Source organism: Emydura macquarii, unplaced genomic scaffold, assembly GCF_026122565.2.
Source record: "Emydura macquarii macquarii isolate MOO-44397 ecotype Brisbane River unplaced genomic scaffold, CSIRO-AGI_Emac_v2 contig_554, whole genome shotgun sequence".
Taxonomy (NCBI): domain Eukaryota; kingdom Metazoa; phylum Chordata; order Testudines; family Chelidae; genus Emydura; species Emydura macquarii.
In genome coordinates, this window is record NW_027130691.1 from 4,419,948 (window position 1) to 4,432,714 (window position 12,767).

Consider the following 12,767-nt stretch of genomic DNA (forward strand, 5'->3'; position numbering starts at 1 on the left):
TTGCCACACCTGAATAATAGGTCCTCTTTGATTTTAGAGATGGGGAAACTGAAGCAAAGAGCAGGAAGTTGACCTGTCCATGGTCGCCCGGCAGATCAGTGATAGAGCTACGAATAGAAGAACCTAGGTGCCCTGAGTACCAGCCCAGTGCTCTGTCTACTAGGCCACACTGCCATGCCTATGTTTCTGCTCTTGGAGCCTCCAACTTAAGCAAAAAGAGGAATGTTGATCTGATTGAAACAAGCTTTTCAACTTTTTCTCTTTAATTGGAGGATTCAATCCTATTCCTGGCTCTGCAGCATAAAAAAAGGGAAAATGTATTTGCTTTGGAATCCAGAGAGGTGATGAAATTCACTAGAACCACCAAGCACATACTCTCTGGAGTCAGATCAGGTAATAAATCAGACTCGGACAATAACTAACTTGAAGTATATCTTAAAATTCTCCTCTCTCCACCCATAAAAATGCCTTTATTTCTACCCTCTGAAACAGAGGCTGGGGATTTATGTTAGGTTGTTGGGACAGAGTTGCTCATTCAAAACTTGAGTAAATACGCAGCTTAAGTTTCTCTATTAGGGAGCCAATTCTTCAATGACAATCTCATTTTAGCAATTTTTGCTGCAGCTCACTACTTTACTACATACTCCGTCAGCAGCACACTTTGTGCAGCTACAGCCCCCTTAGTCTGAGAATCCCAAAGCACTTTGCAAACATTAATGCATTTAGTCTCATATCAGCCCTTTGACATTGGTGCAATGGTCACCATTAGAAAGACAGCTTATTGCCACCCGCAAATGGGTATTTGAGATCTCACAGATTTGCCCTGTACTAAGAATAGGAAATACTGAGACACAGCCGGGCGGTTATGTGGTAAGTGATGACTTTCTCATGGCAACTACCCTAAATATTATTACATCCATTTTACAGATGGGCAAGCTGAGGCAGAGAGAGTCTGACGTGGCTTGCCCAAAGTCTCTCAGCAAGTTCATGGAAGAGCCAGAAATAGAGCGGAGGTCCTCACTCCTGGCCTTTTAGAATAGCCACAAGACAAATATTGCCCTATCCTTTCTGTATGATGGAGCCCACGAATCTGCTAACGTATAAATTAAAAGAAAGTCCTATGAATTGTTCCTACTTTCCCCCAGCATGGTAGAATGCTTGCTGCCCAACCTGAAATCCTCGATGTTTAACATTAAGAGTTTAGCCACAGCAGCATAAATACAGTAGGACCCATTAGCAGAAAATAATATGATACACATATAAAAGCTACAGTAGGATTACAGCTTGAGTGCATAGAGGAACATTCACACAAACACATTAGCTGCTTATCTCTGTACTTTGGGCCTTTCTAAATGTTTTGCTGTCTCCATAGGATGAACCAACTGATTCATAGCCTCTCAGTCTGAAGAGAATCAAACGGGTTTTTTTGCCTCCTGTTTAAAAACTGGGCAAAAAGAATTCACGCAGCACAGATGCTGCCACACACACACGGCAAAAAACAAACATACAAACCACGTGCAATCAAAAGTGGGTCATCTAGCATGGACTATTTCTGCCAACTGGCCCTGGTTTTCGGCATCACAAGTGGCATGTCCAAGCCATGATGAGCAAGCACTTTTGTTACTCGTTTGCAGCAGACAGGATATGGAACTTACATTTCTATACAGTCCAAAGATCCCGGACTTAAACTGGCATCTTTCCTATTCAGAGTAGATCTCATCATCAAGCAACAGGGGTCAACAGCTGCCATGAATTCTAGCAACAAACTCACTTGTATCAAAGCAATATAAAGTCATGGGCAGAAGAAAGACGTCTGGTTTGACGTTGAGGGCGTATGACATTCACAGCCCCGTTACCTGCAGTCCCCTGGGTCAGATGAGAGATTTTAGTTCGGTCACATGCCAGGCTGGTAGCGCGGCCCGGGAAACACGTACGGTCAGAGGAGTGGGGGAGAAAATCTCTCCATTGTTTGGATTTTTCCTACCGAGGGTTGTGACCAGACAACGCGCCTTCCGACGGCAAGAGAAGAGTCTTGCACTCCATCGGCGGGGCTCGAAGGGACGATGCAGATTGGCACTACAGGCGCTGTTCGAGGCCCTGCCCCAGGGTGAGAAGCAGCACCGGAGGTGCAGGATATCCATGCAGCCCAATGGACTAGCAGCCTCATTGACTTCACCGGGGTTCCACCAACATAACTGAGAGCCGACGTTTACCACCACCACCACCCCCCCCGCCCCTCAAAAAGCCAAAAGCCACACTGGAGCGCCTTGCAAGTGGGTGGATAGGAAGAGAATTCAAAGGGGAAGAAGAGAAAGACCCCAGATAAATGTTAAACCGCTTCTTTTCGGTTCATTCATCTCACTTAAGGATTCAGGGCCAGATTGCCAGCTGGGGCAAATCAGTGTAACTCCATTGAAACTGGAGCGAGGCCCATTCACACCAGCTGAAGATCTAGCCCTGGGTTTATTTGTTATAACAAAGAAAAAGCCCTCCCTCCTGCGGCTTCCCAGTTCTCTGGGTGCGTCTTTTCCACTGTCAGGGCTTTGGATCAGGGAGTGTTGTGTCTGATGCAGTTCTGAGCATACTGTCAGCACTTAAGATCAGTAATACATAAATAATCAACTCAATTTCTGCTCAGTCTATGTCGGATGAGAGCCCTGAATGCAGCTGAAACGACACTTATGCCAGCACTGGGGGGGGGAAATCACTGAGTCGTTTCTCCAGCTACTGTACTTCAACCTCCCTGGTTTCCTTCCAGGTATCAGGTTGGTGGGTTGTAGTAATTATCCCCTGATAATAGGGTGGGATGCACCCAGCACGGATGCAGTCCCAGCCCCTCTCAAATCAGGAGTAACTAGCAGATGCAGAACAAACTCCAGAGCAAGCAACCGTGTGCACCAGGAGCTTAGCGTCAAACCCAAAACACATCACATCACCCGCACTGTAACCACCCTCTTCTCAAACAGGCGCCTGGATGAAGAGGCCCCCGAAAGGATCATCAGACGGCAGCGAGCACTCCAGCGTCGAGCCCGTCAGTGGTAAAAATGAAGAGGCTTCAGCATTTAAAAGCTCATCAATTCAACAGCCAAGCTCTGAGAGGCGCTCCACACTTCATGCTGTATGCAGAGATCCAACAGCTAAGGTACTGACACGGGCAGCCTGTCTCCCTCGCTTTCCCAGCTCTGCAATGCAGCTTTCTTAAATATTGAATAAGTTTGCTGCTCCAACGCCACCCGCCAGCGCTAATTAGTAGGTAGTTTTTACCTTGACAAAGCTCAATGCCATTCATTTGGTTGAAGAGAGCAGGCTTTAAACACACACACGATAATATCACGTCCCTAGCAGATTTTTTTTTTTAACCAATCATCTTACAAACAAATAAACCGAACCGCAACTCGGGTTCTGGGCTGAATAGTTTTGTCATCATGAAAGAGAGTTTTCAACCCGGAACAGATCCTCTTGTACCAAGCTGATGGTTTTTAAGGCAACCCACATTTGTGGTCACGTCAGCCTGGGAGGTGCGTGCATTTAGACCCCTCAGCTGGGTAACAGAGCTCGAGATGGGAAAGGAAGGCTCTGCAGAATTGCTAGGCAGATCCCTGTAACGGGACGCCACTCCCCATTCGCAAGCACCCCCCGACCGAGCGTGTGCACCTGCACTCCCTCGAACCGCGATAGGTCTTCGGAGCTCAGCCGCATCTCACGCCAAACACCAACGAAACCCCGTCCGGGGTGTAAGTCCAACAGGGCCTGTCGCAGCAGCCCTTGGTCGATGTCGGCCTGCAGCCCTCCCGGGGCTCAGGTCCTTAATGGTTTCTGCTCTGGAATGGATCAGCACCCCCAGGCCTTCTTCCCTGGAGACTCTTCACCTCCTGGCGAACCTCGACTGACCCCAGCTGAGTCACTGCTTTCCGTTCCGTTCTCCCCCCTCTCCGGGGGTATCAAAGTCCCACAAAGGCTGACCCTCTTCCAGGTCTTCAGCCCCTTTCTTCAAAGCTTATGCCATTTCCCTAGTGGCCAGGGCCCACCCACAACTCAGGGCCCCGACCCAGGGACCCTATAAGTAGCAGCCATCTGTTGCATCCCTTTACTAACTGCTGCATTTCCTGGGGCCGCTTCCCCGCCGCCCCCAGTACCTTTCCTTCACTCTCAGCTCAGAGCCAAAGTCTTTTTCAGCTCCAGCAGCCAGCCAGGAGCAGACAATCACTACGCTCTTGAATGAGCTCTCACAGGAAAATGATAAAAGGCAAAAACCCCAAATCCCCTGTGGGTGAACACTTTTCACAAAGCAATCACTCTACATCCGATCGCTCAGTCCTCATCCACAAAGGAAACCTGCCCAGCATTTGCTAAAGACGAGCCTGGGAGCTTAAATTCATCCCTCTGCTAGACACTAAAAATCATGGACTGATCAGAGACACTGGATTTCTGGCTTTTTTACAGTAGTCTGTAACCCGCTAGCCCCCTCCCCTTTTAGTCCTAAAACTATAAGGGTTTAACGGGCCACTTCTCCTTGAATGGTCCCTTAGAATATGTGCTAACACTATCTGTTCGCTTTGTCCTTAGCTGTGATGCTCTCAGGACCCTTCCCAGACCTGAAGAAGAGCTCTGTGTACCTCAAAAGCTTGTCTCTCTCACCAACAGAAATTGGTCCAATAAAAAGATATCACCTCACCCGCACCCCTTCTCTCTCACAGCCAGGATGTCATTCAGGCTACAACTTTGCCACATGGCCCCTGATTTCAGGTGCCCAATCTGAGACCGTTTGCAAAGGTGCTGAGCACCAGCAGCTCCCGCTGACTTCACTTCTGAAAATTAGACCCCCCTCCGTGTCTCAACATGGGCACCCAGAAAGTGAAGCATCCTAAATCAAGGACCACTTTTGTCCTTAATCCCTCCGTGCCTCTGGCTTTCTTACCAGTAAAATGGGGACATTACCAGACTTACCTATCCCGTGGGGATGGTCTGCCGTTAATTGATTGCGATCCACAGGAAACAGGCGCTGGAGATGGGCAAAGTATCATTAGTTATCACTTGGATCAGAACCTCGGCCAACTAGAGGACTGTCCCTACCAGTCTACAAAACCAACCTTTGCTACGCAGTCCTGAGCTCTAGCATGTGGAGAAAAAGAAGATTACAAGCCTACAACGCAGCCACCCCGGGATCAATTCCCTGGGCTTGAAGAACAGCAAATGTGACTGCGGTTCAGTTAAATGGCAGGCTGACTAATTTCATGGCTACTCTTGCTGAAAATTGCTGAAACGCTGCCCAGCCCCTCTCTCCCTTGTGACCACAAGGGTGTCACACCATTCCCAAAGCGCTGGTGCACGGCCGTTGCTTTAAACAAAATAAGCCAGTCTCCTGTAAATATCCCTCCAGCGCATTCACATCTTCACCCCGTTTTCTGCCCTCACGCTTTCTCTTTGTTCCTATTCGGATCCACGGGGGCCCAATAGAGATCACAGGACTGCAAAATACGCCTGGCGTGTTTGCAGCTCAGTGGATACGGATTTACTAACTTCTCTTTGCTGCATCTCCAGGTTTTAGCTTCCCGCACTGCATACCAAGTTCTGCAGAAAGGGGATTAAAGAACAGCTCTACGGCAACAGACGTTTTGGGCAAAAATCCTGCCTGTACACATTGTGTACCCCATTGACAGGCATACGGGACTATATAAAGGCAAGAGAGACTATTGGGCCAGGTCTACATTACAGACTTATGTCGGCGTAACTACGTCACTCGGGGGTGTGAAACGTCCACACCCCTGAGCAATGCATTTATACAGACCTTAACCCGCAGTTAGACAGCTTTATGTCCACAGGAGAGCTTCTCCTGCCCACACAGCTACTGCCTCTCAAGGAGGTGGATGAATTAGGAGCGTCTCCACTGAAGTGCTGCAGCTGCGCCGATGTGGCATTTTCAGTGTAGACCTGCCCTCGTTCTGCTCTCACTTACACTGGTGTAAATCGGATGCAACTCCATTGAAATCTTATTCACACCTGCCCATCTCCGCTATAGTTAATGAAGTAACACTGGTGTAAGACCAGAATCAAGTCCTGAGAGATTTAGCTAATTCCCCTGCCCATACCCCCATCTCTTCTGTTTAGCTAATGCCTTCTTGCCAGCATTCAGCTACATTTACATAGCGGAAAATGTCTTTTTTCATTAAAAGTTTCCTGACAGTCTCTAGACAGAACAGAACAAAGGCAGCGAAGCTGCGGTGAGCAGGAAATGTTATTTAAGCTGTGCAGTGACATTTTTCAAGTAACTCTTCCACAAACCAAACATCATTATAATGCTGTCGTGTGGATTTTCTCCTGTTGATTAATTGCAGGGAAAACAAAAATCAGTGACTTATCTGTGATTGCTAGGTTTTGGGATCTCTAGCAAGACAGCATTACGAGGTAATTTCAGCCTGCATCGTGTTATTAAATCTGATGGCAGCATTACCATTTCTTATATAAAAGCTCTTGTGACAATGCTGGCTCTACAGTACTGCTCAGCAGCAGTTCACCGCACTGCTACAACGTACATCTCTAGATGCCAGCTCCTGCAGGACAGCGGCAAAAAGGGGGGGGGCAGGAGTCACTTGCACCGCACCTGATGCCTGCCCAGAGCTGTGAAAATTAATTGGCACCACTGGCTTTTTTTTTTTTTTTTTTTTTAAATAACCAACAAAAACGTTCAGCAAAACGAAAACGCCGTAATCAGGTTTACACTGGATTTGGGCAGAGTGAAAAGATTTGGGGAGCCTCTGGCGCGGTCTGTCTCTGGTGGATTTAGGAGTGCATCTGTTCGTCGACACAGATCAGGTAAATGCACCAGCAAACCGGGTAACTGTACCCCGTTTTGGGCACAGTAAGGGAGGTTCTTTTTAAAGTAGACCTCTTGGCATGTCCGGCAAATATCCAGCTGAAGTGAAAGGTGCTCTCAGACGCTAGTGATGGAAGCCATATCGGTAACAACAGCTGCCTTTCAGGCCCAGTGACCAGGAAACGTATGTGAGGTCAAGGGCCACAGAAAAAGAACACTTGACAAGGGGGAGGGGAGAGAAACCTCAGGTGCATCCCAGGAACCCACTTTTCCCTTCTCTGGTTTCCAGCAATTGAGTCTGTCTCGGGTCAGATATTAAAACAATCCAGAATTAATCCTGGCTAGCCTAGAAATCACAGCCTGATGGTGCAATGACTGTGGAGGACCAAGTCCCAAAGACGGCAACATTCAGTTGACCATCCCACGGTGACGCAGTGTCCAGCAAGGTACAGATCTGTTTAACATTTCCCCACCTCTGCAGGCAGCTAGGAGTTATAACAAAATCTTTATCTGGAGAACATCAGCAGCTACAATGATGCCCACTAGTCCATCAGAGTCAGGGACTTGAATCAGCCCAGCTAGCACCCCTGAGAAACGGGCGCCCGAGGGTAGATGGGCTGAGAGCGATGTGGCTGGGACAGGATCACCGTTTTTCTCTCTCAACGCCCAAAAAACAGGGACGCAAAAACGTTTCGTTTTGCACAGAGTTGGCCCTGACCTTCCCCCAGCGGGATTCATAGACAGGGCACTTCACGGGCAAAAAGGGACCAGACAAAAACATTGTGATCCCATTTCAAGCCTCCCAGAATCCCAACCCCCTGTTCGTGTAGTAGAATGAAGGAGCTGCTCTTCCTCCTCGACAAATGCCTTGCCTGTTGGGATGGGCTGTGCAAACCCCACACTGGGCCCAGAGGGGGTTAAAAGGCAATACCGCGCCCGGGTCGACCCACCCCTCCAGGCCTGCCACGCTGCTCCAGCTGGAAGGGCGTGTTAAAAGGAACTCGGGAGCCCCCACAAAGGGTGGTGGACAGGCTGTCGCAGGAAAGAATCCTTCTCCAGGAAGCCAGACAGAAGGTGGAGCCTGAGAGGGGATCGAGGGTGGGTAAGGCTCCCAGGCAGAGCCTTCCACAACCACCACCCCTCTGAGAACCAGCAAGTCCTATAGCGTCCCGCTTTTTGTTAAGCTATGGACCATTTGGACTATAGGGGCCATGCCCAATGCTGGAGATCCTAGGTAGGAAGTAGCCCAGGGTGGCAGACTTCAACTCTCTGCAGGGAGGAATCTGTCCGTATTACTTCCCACAGGACCCTGGGCTGGGACCCCTGGGTCCCCCTACCATGGCCCATTTAAGGGCAATGGCCCAGATGCAGCGGGGGAGGCCCCAACACTTCCAGCGTAGGGTCAGGAACCAGGCACCACTACAGCCCCCTGAGAGAGAGACAGAGGGTGGAGACCAGATATGCTAACCACTAGGCCACCTGGCCCTCCAAGCACCCTATCACATGGTATTTTCCCAGCATCACAAACCCAACACCGTGATGAATAGCAGTGGTGACCCTTGCTCACAGTTTCATCGAGAAGCCCAGGAATGACTAGAGAGGGGCCAGAGAGGAGCAATTGTGCAGACTCCCTGCCTGCTCAAACATGGAGCTCTCTGCTTGCAGTGATGAATGATTACTGCTAATTAGCAACAATTCCGATGGTAGTTTTCGTTATACGGATACCTGCACACCAGGAGCAGACTGGAGACACTCACGTCATTCCATGAGGATCGACAGTTGTCAAATAGTAATGTCTGTTCACCACCAACTTGCGTCCCATTCAAAGTGGTGAGGAAAGGTTGAAAGAGACACATGCCATTTTCAGTCCCCCTGATCAAGACAGCCCCTCAAATCACTGCTTTACATCCCAAAAGAAACCTTGGGTCGCTCAGAGTTATTTTCCCAAACAACCCCCATAAATACACGACATGGCCAGCCCGGGCAGGTTCCTGCTCATCTTGATAAATGTAAAATCAGCAAGAATTTAAATGTACTTTGCACACCCCCCCCCCCACACACACACACACAAATGCCACACGCTCACAGCTCCAAGTGTTTGCTAGACTTGTGCTGGGATGTGAGGAAAGAGCCAACCAGATTCCATCCTTAAACTCCCGACAGGTGACTCCGCAGAGACAGGGAGAACCAAAAATATCTTCAGTTCAGCATGGCTCTTTTTTGTAACACCAGGGCAAAGTATGGCTCTATTCATAGCCAGACCGGCTCACTTCTCCCCCCCAGCAGCACTTGGGATTCAGTGATTGTTTCAGCAATTCCTAATTCATTAATTAGGGCCCGAGCCTAAAGCCCTGACTGTGCTTTACTCCATCAAATCCCCGAGGAAGGAGTGAATATAAACTTCATGAATTTAAACTTCCTTACATCAGAGCTGGATCAATGAATCTCTAGCAGCAGATGAATAACCTGTCTTCAAATCCATCCCGGCATCCAAACATTAACAGGATCTATTTCCATGCTCATGCTACAAGAAATTAAACCAAATTATTCATCCGTTCTCCTCTTCATATCCACTGTGAAGAATGCTCCGCCAAGCCCTGAAGCACAATCTCACAATGAGGGGGGAAAAAACCCAGTCTACTCGGCCCACAGCCCTCCGTTTCCAGGAACGGTATAACACTGGCAAAGTTCAAAGTATAGAAGCATTCGGGTGCAGCCATCTGGTTCCTGTTTTTAAGTGGCAGACCAAACAAACGTTAATAGCTGAAACCCAGCTATTTGGCCCTTCGATCTCATTGATTTAAATACCGCCTGCATGCCTGCTAGAGAGCAAGACAAATAAAAGGCATAGAGACAGAAGACACCCGTGGCCCTGTTTTAAATTCCCTGGTTATGCTATAAGACAGTGGTTTTCAATCTTTTCTCATTTGCAGACCCCTTTAAAAAGTCCAAATGGCAGTGCGGACCCCTTTGGAAATCTTAGGTTTAATCTGCGGACCCCACAGCTTGAAAACCACTGCTACAGGACATAGCAGCATTACCACACTCCACTTGCTCTACTATTCGGAAGGCTGTGTTTTGCCTACAGGAGTTAGGAGACTATGATTCTGATGCTCTTTTAGATTTTGTATGTTCAAGGAGCGTGGTGGAGGAGATGCACGAGCAGAACAATTGAACCAATTTGAGAGCTACCGCATTCAAAGCCTTGGCTGAACAGAAGGCTAAGAGAGCAGGAGCCACACTGCAACACACAAATCAGACTGGTGTGTGAACACTCAGCTCCAGCAGGGACGGGCAGGTCTCTACATCCCCACCAATGTTCCAGTATTTTAAGCGGTCTGGCATTAGGTTGGGTTTGCAGTGATCAGCTCTGATACAGCAGCTACTGTTCATTCTCTGCAACGTTAGCGCACCGTTTGCTGTCTGCACGAAAATAGGAAGGTAAAGGATTTTCGGGGTGCTTTAAAAAAAATCTAAGTTGTTGGACAATTTCCCCGTTCCTATACTTTGCACTGGTCACCATCACTCCTGCATGATCACAAAATTCATCACAATAAATCAAACAGACAATAGCTAATTACCAGAATACCCCTGTCTGCAGTAACCTAGAACAATACACTCCAACTTACATGCAATGGAAGAGGTGGTGCTAATTTCACATACAAGTCCTGTTCTTTGTGAAACCAGTTCAAATATAGGGTGGTTTGGAGGGGGAGGGAGGTTAAACAAAAACAAAGGGTTTGGTGAACACACCAGTCCTCCTCCCTAGTAGAACAAAATGGTTACATTAGACACACCAAGTGTTTTACCTCCCTGGAAGAATGCAGAGAGCAGGATTTGCCTAGTTCCTGTGCAGCTGCTCCGGTCCAAGCACATCCATTTTGAAACTTTCCCTAAATCCCTCTACTGCGGGCTGTCCCCCCACCTAACAGTCACCCAGGAGGCGCAATGGAAACCAGCTGTCGGTGACAGGCACATACTGTGTCTTCATGCCGTTTCATTCGGCTCCCCAAACGCCCCATCCTCGGTCCACTCCGCAGTGTTTCACCATGGCAACAATCGGCGGCCCCTCCAGCCAGGAGGCGAGCCAGCCAGCCGGTAAGTGGCAGAGACACTCACCGCCTACTCCCCCCGTTTGCAACCGGAGCTTTAAAGCACCAGCGGATTTAAGGAAACGGACAGAGCATTTCTACCGAGATCCAGGCAGGATATCACCCCCCGCGCTGCTGAATTTAAAAATCAAACCACGTTTCCTTCGACTACAAACATTTCCAAGGGCTAATGCCTCGCCCCCGAGCACTTGCCCCGCTCTCAGCTCCCTCGTCCCCGAAGTCAAAGCCCCTCGTTCACACCTGTCCACACGTGGGACAATCCCAACGCTGGAGTTTAAACCTGGCCCGAGTTTCGCTACAGGCGCCCCGGCGCCCCCATCGCTCCCCCTTCTCCTCACACTTCAACCCGGACCGTTAGCATTTCAACGCCTAGAGATTATTCCTCCCCCCAGTTTGAGGGCTAAGGTCTCTCTCTACACCTCTGCGGAGCGACACACGCACAGAGCAACACGGCGCCGGCCCAGATTGCGCGCTGCCAAACGCGCACCTGGTTTCGCCCCGGGTTCAGCGGAGAGACGTGAACCATCCGACGCTGCTCGGCGCCCAGCTGCTCTCTCGGGCAGAGGCGTTGGTTTCGCCAGCCGCGACCAGGCCCATCCGCCGCGGGGAGCAGGGGTAAGACCCGGGCGGCTCTGTACAGAGCGAAACCCGCGCATCCAAACGGTGCGTAAAAGCGCAGAGGCGGCTCCCTTCCCCGCCGCGGAGGCAAAGGCAGCCGCGGGACGGGACCTGGGGGGGGCCGTGGGAAATCCCAGCGCTGGTTTGCAGGGGGATCAGCCCGGCCCGGCCCGGCCCGGGTGTGGGGAGGATTCAAGGCGCTGCCCCCCCCGGTGCCTCGGGGAGCCCGGCCCGGTTTGCAAGGCGGGGGCCGGTCTGCGGGAACAAAGGACACGCGTCTGGACAAGTTGGGCGAGCGGCTGCCCGGCCCCAGCCCCGCAAACTCCGCGGTCCAAGCCCGCCCCGGTCCAAGCCCGCCCGGGGTCCCCCCCTCTCCGTCTCGGCTCACCCCGCGCGGAGCTGCCCCGGGAAGCCAGCGCGCCAGGCGAGTCTGCAGCCGCAGCCGGGCCGGGGCCGCCCGCGATGGCTCCTGCGTCCCGCCCCGTGATCCGCCCAGCCCGGCCCGGGGCGCCCGGGAGGTGGGAGCAGCAGCAGCAGCGGCGGGGCTGAGCGCAGGAGGCGGAGCGGTGACAGCCGCCCACACACCCACCCCTGCGCCAGCGCCCCCCTCCCCACCTGAGCGTGGCCGCCTCCTCCAAGGCGCTGCTGGGGCTGGCCCGGCCGGCTGGAGGGCGGGGGGGGGTGGCGTTTTCCTCCCCGCCGCCTGCAAATATTCTCCTGGCCCGGGGCTCCAAGCACGCCCCGAGCTCCGGCTCCAGCAGGGGACCTGGGTCACCCCTCCCCCCCGCTTCTCCAGCCGGAATCAGGGCTTTTAATTTGGGCTGGGCCACTCTGGGCTGGCCGCATCAGTTAGGAAAGTAAAAAAAAAAAACCGCAGCTGGAGGCTGGCTGGCCGCCCTGTCCTTACAAGTGAAGCACTTGCCTGGATACAGGTGCGGTGCGGGGGCTGGCGAGGGTTTCTGCAATCCCCTTTCTCACACAGGGTTGCCAGTGGGGTACCTGGGACTGGAACTTCCCCGTCTCTCTGTCCCGGCCAGGAGCGCCCCCAATAGCAGCCCTGCACCCTGCACCAGCTTCCCCAAAGCCAAGAGGTTGGGAGGTGACCTTCAGAGGCTCGGCCGCTGTTCTGTCCCATCCACACCGGCCCCCAGAGGAGCAAAGGACCAAACTTCCAAAAGCACCTTTTAAAAAAATGCAATTGAGGAGCCAATGTCCCATTTTCA

The 12,767-nt window shown here is 51.2% G+C and overlaps 1 protein-coding gene across 3 annotated transcripts in view; it reads right to left on the bottom strand.

Annotated features, from left to right (window-relative positions):
* The window catches only part of RPH3A (rabphilin 3A), a 99,295-nt gene extending 87,005 nt beyond the window's left edge, over window positions 1-12,290 (bottom strand). For 2 of the 3 annotated variants that reach the window (XM_067539494.1, XM_067539492.1), the window contains exon 1: window positions 12,160-12,290. The gene's annotated coding sequence lies outside the window, so the exon portion shown is untranslated. Of the gene's footprint in view, window positions 1-4,947; window positions 5,003-9,238; window positions 9,309-12,159 lie in introns of those variants that run through there. The other variant, XM_067539493.1, reaches the window with a different exon arrangement.
* Window positions 12,291-12,767: the final 477 nt, after the last annotated feature.